Source organism: Desmodus rotundus, chromosome 1 (assembly GCF_022682495.2).
Source record: "Desmodus rotundus isolate HL8 chromosome 1, HLdesRot8A.1, whole genome shotgun sequence".
Classification (NCBI taxonomy): domain Eukaryota; kingdom Metazoa; phylum Chordata; class Mammalia; order Chiroptera; family Phyllostomidae; genus Desmodus; species Desmodus rotundus.
The window spans coordinates 155,123,636-155,130,872 of record NC_071387.1 but is presented as its reverse complement, the minus strand read 5'-3'; the positions used below and the strand labels follow the sequence as shown (position 1 = coordinate 155,130,872).

Below are 7,237 nucleotides of genomic sequence, written 5' to 3'. Positions count from 1 at the left end.
TTAAAAAAGGTTAAAATAACACTTGTCAATGGTCAGTTTTGATGTATGTAAAAGTTGCTATTACTGATCATACATGAATGAAGGTATCCTTAGTCTTCTTTTCTTTATTACAGATATGCTACTCTTGGTTTTAGAGCATTATAGAGGTACGATTGCCGTGCAAGAAACTACGCACATTGACATAGAATTTTATGAGTTTTAACATGTATCCACTCATTATACCATCATGACAATAGAGGTAATGAACATACACACTACTGCCCCCAAGTTTTTTTGGTGAGCCCCAGTGCAGTCCAGCCCTTCATTTCTCTTCACACCCACCATCTCCAGCAAACCACTAACTTGTCTTTTGTCACTCCACATTAGTTTGCATTGTCTAGAATTTTATATAAATGGAATCACAGAATAAATCCTCTTTTTTGTCTGGCTTCTTTCACTCAGCATAATCTCTGATGTACTTCACAAATTAGGATATTAGAACATGTGCATGCCATTCTCTATCTTCTTTTTTTTTTAATTTTTATTGTTATTCAATTACAGTTGTATGCCTTCTATAATATATAAATATAATGATAACTGTTTTAATATCCTTTTTAAATATTCTTGAACTTTGGCTTAAGATGCAAATTACTCACAATGGAATACTACTCAGTGGTAAAAAAAAGAAGACGACTTTACCCTTTGCAATGGCATGGATGGACTGGGAGAACATTATGCAAAGCGAAATAAGCCAGTCAGAGAAAGACAAATACCATATGATTTCATGTATATGTGGGATCTAATGAACGAGTTGAACTGACAAGGGAAATAGAGACAGACTCATAGACAGAGAGCAGGACCACACCTATTGGTGGTGGCTGGGGGAGGTTAGCGGGTGGAAGGATTGAGCAGAAAGGAGAAAGGACTCATGGACATGGACAACAGTGTGGTGATTGCAGGGGTGAAGCACGTATAAGTAGGTTAAATGGTAATGAAAAAATACAATGAAAAATTTAAAAAAAATGATTGTATCATTTCAAAGTTTGCTTTTAAGCTTCATTAGACAGTTCAGTTTCAGGGCAATGTTTAAGGAAAAACTTTCCCCCCTCCCCTTCCAAGGAGTTGAGTATTCTGCCATATATATACCTTGTGTATTATGAGGGCTTTCCCTCTCCCCATTGTGAGAACACAAACTATTAATATTTTCATCTCCTGTGATCACCAGGGACTGTTCTGACTATTCTCTCCCAGAGGTTCTTTCTCTAGCTTTGAGTAGTTTTCTCATAGACATGCACTCGTTATGTACACAACGAAAGATCTCAGGAGAACACTGTGCAGACTGCCAGAGCTGTCTGTCTTTGCAGCCTTCTCTCAGTACAACTCTCCTTTGGGGCATTCTGCCCCCCAGATTCTAGCCATTTGGCATCCCCTGCCTATTCCACTCAGGGAGAGCACTGGGCTCTCATCGGTTCCCAGCTTCCCTGCGTAAGGCCTGACAATGACCAGAACAATCATAGTCAGTAAACCGGGACAGGCATAGAGCATAGCTCACTGATTTCCCCTTTCTTAGATCATGGTCCCCTACTAACCTTTGTCTAATGCCCATTGTCTCATATATTTTGTCTGGTTTCTTTTTTAAAGTTGTATAAGGAGAAATTAGTTCTTTTAAATTAGTGAGAGTGGTAGGGAAATTTTTTATAATAAGATAGTATGTAAAAATAGGTAATAATAACAGCACATGTAAATCTGCATGGTCCTTAACAAGGTTTATTTGGTTATTTCGTGGGCATCTGATATCTGTATTAGTTGGGAAGTACATAAATGTAAGATTTGGGACAATCTTCATGTCACTATTGATAGTGAGGTAGTAGAACAAAATAGGTTACCAAAATAGGGAGGCTGCCTCAAGAGTTCCTTAAAATCACCAAAGGGATGTTTTTAATTGATTAAAATTTTATATTTATGTATAAATTGATTGATTTTTTTAATTCAACATTTATTTAGTGCCTATTATGTGCCAGATAGTGCTCCAGGCACTTGGGACACAGCAGAGAACAACAGTTTCCTGCGCTCACGGAGCTTACTTTTATGACCCCTTCACCTGTGCTACCTGTGATCCTGGGCAAGCAGTGCACCTCTCCTTGGCAATCCCACAAGGGAAGGAGCAGGCCCGGCCCAGAAGTGGGAAATGTGTCTGGGGCACTGTAGATGCCAAATAGAAGCCACTCCCAACCCACTACCCAGACAGGAGATCAGGCTAGAAGTTGACTTTTAATAATAAAGTACAAGGGGGGAGGGCAGAGGGAGGGCAGCCAGGTGCTGCAGCCCCAGGGTCTGGGCTGGCTACCCAAACTGCTACCACTGCTTGGTGGCTGCCTTCCTGGCAAGGTCCTTCTCTGAGCTGCCAGTGTCTTCCCCTTGGCTTCCTTGTCTGTCTCAACAAAGGTCTCGGAAGGGGTCACCTTGGGGCTTGGCCAAGATGTATTCAGAGCCCTTCATTGTCTTGGACACATTTTTTTGAACTGGACAAGACCAAATTCCTGGACAGCTCTGGAGACGCCAGATAAGCTAGAGGAGACCCAGGCTTTCCAGTGGAATTCCGGCCAGCCGCTTTTATCAGAGTTCACACAGTAAACACTTCGTTCCTGCCCCACCATTGGCCCGGCGCGGTTGATGCTCCAGGTGAAGGTGTTCACAGTCTGGTTCCGTGGATCCACGGTGGAATCCTCCGGCAAGGACGCCAAGTGAGCAATAGCGCCAGGGAAGAGTCGCTCGCTCTAGCGGAGCGTCCTCTTGGTCTGATCAGGAGCCTCCGGGACAGGAGCTTCTGGTGAGGGGTCACCTCCCGGTGCACTGTGTCTTCTGTCAAGGCATGTTTGCTATAGGGATTTGGGTAACGCTGCCAAAAGGCAGCAAACACTTGGTTCCAGAAACTCTGGAGCACACTGTGGACCAGGAAATACTTCACCAGTGCAGCGTCAGGGGTGCAGAGCCCGGGGGACACGTGGAGACCAGGCCGGAACTCCGCAAATGCCCACCAGGTACACAGCTCAGTCACCACGGTGCTGCCCTCCACCAGCTGCCCCCACCATGAGGAATTGTAGACTGATTCTTTTAAATTACATTATTGATAATACTTAACAGCGTTTCTAGCATAATACTTAAAGGACCAAATTTTCTAATGTCACATATTCCACATGCCAGAATGGTACCCAAGTACTGTATTTTTGCTAGGCAGGAAAACAGAACTCTGTATCACCTGCCTTCTAGTCCTCATGGCTTAAAAAGAAAAAGTGACTTGCATTAAACTTTATGGTAGTCAAGTCATAAGCCCTGTTAAGGAATTTTTCATTTCTCTTCCTTCAGGAAAAAGGTGGGAGTATTAATCTACCATGTTCAGGGTTAGTCAATATCATATATCTTGCTTTGGCTAAAGACTTGTGATAGAAAACAATGCATGTCACTCCCAGAAAGAAGCTTTAAGAGCCATGAAGTAATTCACCTTGTTCCCTTTTCTTGCCTCAAGAGTTTATCAAAGTATGTATTGAGATAAAGCCTCCGTCAGCTGGGTTTTAGAATAACTAAGACACTCATAGTCTCCAACTAAACTCAAGACGGTTGCTTCACCCTGCTGATCATGTGGTGTGAGAAAAAACTCTTGTTTTATTTAAGCCACTGAGATTTTGAGACCTAGGGGTATTGTCACCACAGCACTACCTGGACGACCAGCATGCACATCGTGGCCTCATACACACCTCCAGAAGGACAAAATGAAGTGGAAAGACTGTATCAAAACCAAAGATTCTAACAGCAGGTTAAATTGAAAACTGAAAAAAATTCTGGTTTCATAAATAATGAAAAAGTATTTCACAAATAGCAAATATATCTACCTTTAAAAACAATCTTTAAGCTTTTAGATAAGAATGTGCTTTTTTTAAAAAATTGTTTCATTATTTGTGAACTCCTAGTACTTAAAATTTTAATTGCTTACTAGTGACCCTGAATGCTGGAAACTGTCTACTTCATAAGTCTAATTCTGGGTTATTTACATTTAGCTTAAACAAAGAATCAGACTTAGAAACCAATAATACATTAAATAAACATGCATAATGCAAAAGACTGTAAAATACTAGGCAGGAAGTCTCTCTATAACAACTCCTCACATATTGGCTACTAACCTATCTTACGCCTTTGACGATGCCAAAATAACGACACTCTGGCAGAGTCTCCTCCACCAGCTGTGGAAAGTACACATTAGTTCAATCAAAGGGTGATGGCTGTTAGCCCTGCTTGGTACTAATGAACAATCACTTCCGTACACCCCCAGAATCGAGGCCATTTCTTAGACTTCTAGAATAGAAGCCTTTATACATTTTAACAATATGAGTTTTGAGTTATTACAGCCAATTTTATAATCTACTTAGACACTTTGTTAGATAAGAACATTTAAAAACACTATTAAATAAAGAGCAAGAAATCTATAAAGCAAAGACATCAAATACCTTTAGCCAGATAGTCTTCAGAATATACATGAGCCCTACTACTCATTTGAGTTGTGGAAAAAAGGCAGTAAACCTTTTCGCAGGCACTGATGAGAACTCACTGTAAGCGGAGTGTTGCAGGTAAATTCTAATAACATATAGACGGTTTTCAAATAAAACTCGCACCCACTGTGCTCTATTATCTGATTTGTATATCTTCAAAGGCCACTGGGTGGATGACAGTCCACTCTATCCCTTAGGCATGACAGACCTTAAAGCTCCCTCTACCCATGCCAGTGAGGACATAATGATTTTGATAACTTTGAGTGAACCTAAGTAATGTTTCCAATTAACCATGAATGTTTCCTTGCAATCAAAGAGTAGATTGTTGCAAATCTTTCTTCTCTATACTTAGAATTTAAACTAGAATAAGTAAAACTTCTTTTATTGTTCTTTTTGTGTGTCACACGGTCAGTGAATTTAATTTGCAGCAACATTAAACCATTGAAGGAGGTGACATTAGTGAGAGTACATCCAAAAAGTTTTTCCAGAATGGGCATTAATATCTACCATACCCTAGAAAACAAAGCCCTGATTCTATAGGTAAATTATCCCTGTACTATGCGGAACTCTGAAGAGAATGTTACTTTTAATGAAATGCAAAAAATCATGATATAGAATGTAGTTATAAAATTCTGAGAGCTCAAAGTCTTATTTGTAAATCAAGGATTGAAGATGATTATCACATCTTTGCCAAATATTCTAGATTTGGTAAAAAGCCCTATCTTATTATAATTTCTTTTAATGTGATTTCTAATAATTTAAACAGTGTAACATCATACATAATACATGTCAATATACTGTGCCAATATAGGATGTGATATAGCTATACTCCTCTTTTATATTTAAGATGTATGAACTCAATACATCCTGTTATCCAATGCAGCCAGGAAGACATTTGTGAAGAAAGTTAACTCGTCCATATTCTCTCCAAAAAAAACTTTCTTCCTTTGAGTTTTGAGAACATTACCAAACTAATTAAATTACTTTCAATATAGCCTCCTAATTGAAAAAAAATATGGATTTCATAATAATAAATGTTAAAGGCCAACGCAGGAATCAAATGAAGGAAAGAGTACACAGCAAAAATTAAAAAGTCCTCTATAAAACCAAATTTGTATACATCTTGTTCACTTTTAAATAAAATAATAATGATGATGTTAATATAATAATATTGATGATAATAATAGAAGCTTCTAGTCTTTTAGGGACGTATGGTGCCTCTGGGCAAGAAAACCCCAAAACACTGTAATAAAAATTTTAATGAGGCTTCAGATCTTAAAGATTCTGTCCAAGGAGCTGCTCCCTTTCCTCATTTTTTTAAAAAAAGGAATTGAGAAATGTGAGTGCTTAGAAAAAAACAAAATATAGGCTGGCAGGAAGAAATCCCATCTTGTTGGGTCTCTGAAACAGCGGAGGACTGAACACTTGTAAACACGGTACCTTGAGCAATAGTTGCCTTATGGCTTGTAGTTTGAGGCCAAGAATAGCATGATAAACTTAGAATGTGTTTATCTCTTGGCAGCTTCATTTTACTTGCAAGCTGGGAGGGACAAAGACCAACAATTTTCCACCTACAAAGTGCATCTAATCTGGCAGGCAGCTCAGTGAGTCAGTCAACTTGAACTCCAGATCACAACTGCTCTCAAAGACAGATGGACAATTTTGGAAGGGGAGATGATTCAACCAATATCTTCAGGCACTTGTGGTTATAACGCCTGTAGTTGGGGGATATGTGTGGAGAAGCATTAATTTGGAGACTTCACATACGTTAGTGCTATTTTAAGAAACAAATGGTATGTGTGTAAATTTTTATAATCCCATGTTCTTTGTTAGTTGAAAACAGGTAGAAAGGTGGCAGTATTTTAAGAACCTGTGTTTTCTTTCCAAGATCCAGAAAGCTAAACAAGTTTTTCAACTACTGATTTTAACCTGTTATTTTTTAATTTTGTATAACATAGTGCTGTGTCTAATTCAAAGGCTTAATGTCCATTGTTTAATGATTGATTCTGTATTCGGGTAGACATTTATATTTTCTTTCAAATTGCTTAATGGAGAATTAAAGTTAATTATATAAAATATGTTTCAAAAAAGAGGAGTTGTGATGCTATATTTTGAAGACTGAGTAAAGGAAGTTCTTGTTACAAGGTTTGGTACAACTGCCTAAGTTGCGTTATTTGTCTAGTGAAGGTGTTATATTTCAAATTATGTAGAAATTTTGAGATCATTAAACAAAACTCTTTTTTTAACCCACTGGATGCATATTTTTTGCTTTCAAAACAATGCTCTCCTGCTTCAACACATAGCTGATTATCCAGGATTATAAGGAACCCTTTGGGAAGGGCAGGTAAATAAAATTTTTTTGGTATTGGAAGAGCTCACTTTATGGATACAGTGTGGATCTGATTTCAAAACAAACTGGAAAAAATAATTTATATTATCAGAAGGAATGAAACATGATTCTGCCCTTTTCATAAAATATTCCATGATCAAACAGAAAATAGAAAATAATATCACAATAGAAATGAAATGTTATCAGCTATTTACTCAACTTGAGAATTTCTATTAGAAATTTGTTTCATATAAATATAAAATGATTTTTCATACTCTTTTTTACAAGTATTAAAAAGTATATTTATGAAGAGAAAAGGCAATGGCCAAAGCAATACATACTTAGAAATGTTATAAGTAGATTCTAAGTAGTTCTGTGAATGACT

The 7,237-nt window shown here is 38.0% G+C and overlaps 1 pseudogene; it reads right to left on the bottom strand.

The window, feature by feature from the left end:
- Positions 1-2,334: 2,334 nt before the first annotated feature.
- On the bottom strand, positions 2,335-3,717 carry LOC112307489 (PRELI domain-containing protein 1, mitochondrial pseudogene; annotated as a pseudogene).
- Positions 3,718-7,237: the final 3,520 nt, after the last annotated feature.